This window comes from Ixodes scapularis, unplaced genomic scaffold (genome assembly GCF_016920785.2).
Source record: "Ixodes scapularis isolate PalLabHiFi unplaced genomic scaffold, ASM1692078v2 PGA_scaffold2__306_contigs__length_199485367, whole genome shotgun sequence".
NCBI classification, from domain to species: domain Eukaryota; kingdom Metazoa; phylum Arthropoda; class Arachnida; order Ixodida; family Ixodidae; genus Ixodes; species Ixodes scapularis.
Genome location: NW_024609857.1, coordinates 143,443,289 through 143,445,411, shown reverse-complemented (window position 1 = coordinate 143,445,411; position 2,123 = coordinate 143,443,289).

The window sequence follows — 2,123 nt, the reverse complement described above, 5'->3', positions numbered from 1 at the left end:
GAGATCGCCGAAGTCAACGCCGCGCTGTCGTGAACCTTGGCTTGTGGTTGCGCAATCGTGGACCCTGCGACTCCCCTCGCTTTCAAAGCACACACGACGATTACGAATGGTACTTTCCGTCTTCCGGAAACATCACAGGGGCACTTCTCCGGTCACGTCTTCACTATGTGCTCGCAAACTGCAAAGCTCTATCCGAAGCTTCTCGCGTCCCGTCAAACCAAAACAATAGCGGCGCCATGCGTACTTGCCATACTTGCCAGATTTTCTCCGGTCTAACAAAAACAACGAAAGCCAACCGGCTCTTGCTTCCAGCGTACATCGGCGTTGCGCTTGCGCCGTGGCCAGATCGCTTGCAGTTGAAGCAAAAACGAAACCAAGTGCAATGTCACGTGTTCACATCGAGGACACGCTTTTTATATCCATTTTAACTGTTTGGAACGAATAATTAGACCCATGACTTTATTTGTGGTGTGTAAGAAACTATTATCAAGACCCCTAAGCTAAATACAAACATAGGCGACATCAGGGAAGCCGCATTGCCATCGACCAGAAAATGGCGGCGAGCACGGTAAGCGCGGGTTACGCCAACGTCCTGCGACATGGCGCAATTGCTTTTGGTGGATATCTGTCTCCGAGACATGTTTCTTTCCGCGGCATTTGTCTCGACGGTCCTTTCTAGGTGTGTCCCCAAGCATTCCGGTGCTTCGACAGCCGGCAATGCCGCGGTCGTCGCTGGGGGCGATGCGTGTTATCGAGGTCGGCTACACGGTTATGCGTGTATGACCGAACCAAAACACGTTTTTTACAACCTCGCATGATTTCTGAACGAATTATCCGTTACTGATCGTGTAAAATTATGGTAATTTGTGTAAATAGCGTGTTTTCCACCCCAAATACTCGCCAAATACACGGGACTTCCTAACAGTGTACCCTGGACGCAAGCAAAGGCTACCTCCAAGTGGAGATGAGCCCAGCCTACGAAAGCAAAACTGCATTCGTGTGTCACCGAGGATTGTTCGAGTTCACTCTAATGCCGTTCGGATTAACAGGTGCACCGATGACATTTCAGCGATTGGTCGACGGGGTGCCCAGTGGCAGCACGCGCTCGCGTAACAGGACGACATCATTGTGTACTCGGAAACTTTCCAGGACAACCTTCGTCACCTCGAGGACGTGTTGCGCAAACTACGGAAAGCCCAAATCGGAGCTTCTGAGATCAGGTTGTTGGGATTCCGGATAGAGAGTGGAAAATCTTCCCCCGACGCGGAAAAGTTGCGGGCGATCTTGGAGTTCCCAGTCCCTACCGATGTCGGGGGAGGGCGCCGTTTTTTTGGCATGATAGGATACTACCGTGCCTACATCCCGAACTGCGCAGCCATGCAGGCACCCCTCACGCAATTGCTGAGGAAAGCGGCTCCCTGGAGCTGGGAGGCGCCGCGGGAGGAGGCGTTCCTCCAGCTGACCGAGGCCTTGGCGCGTACAGCATTTCTCAAACTGCCAGACCTGAATAGGCCCTTCACTATCCAGACGGACGCCAGCGACCAGGGACTCGGTGCGGTGCTCTTGCAGGAGACAGAGGGAAAGATCCGCCCGGTGGCATTTGCCAGCCGGGCGCTGAACCCGGTGGAGAAGAACTACACGGTGAGTGAGCGCGAATGCCTCGCCATCATTTTTGCTTTTAAGATGTTCGATCATTATGTCGAGGGGACGGAATTCACGACCGAGACGGACCATATGGCCCTCGCGTGGCTCTCCCGAATCAAGGAACCCGCCGGAAGACTGGCGCGCTGGGCCTTGACACTGCAGAAGTACGAGTACCGAATTTGGTACCGGAAGGGCACGACAAATTTGGTGGCTGACGCGCTCTCCCGCGCACCCGTGGATCCCCCATCGCGCGAGGCAGCAGACTACGGAGACGGGGCCATCCCCCGGGAGACGGGAAATCCCGCCTCGCGCTCCGCTCGCCACTGTGGCGGCGTCGCGCAGCTGGCTGCGCCGATTACCTCACTGGGACCGGCGTTCAACCGAACGGAACTGTTCGAAGCACAGCAGAGCGATTCGTTTTGTCAAGCTATCTTCGACCGGCTCAGGCAAGAGATGGATCCTGACCAGACAGGCGGAAA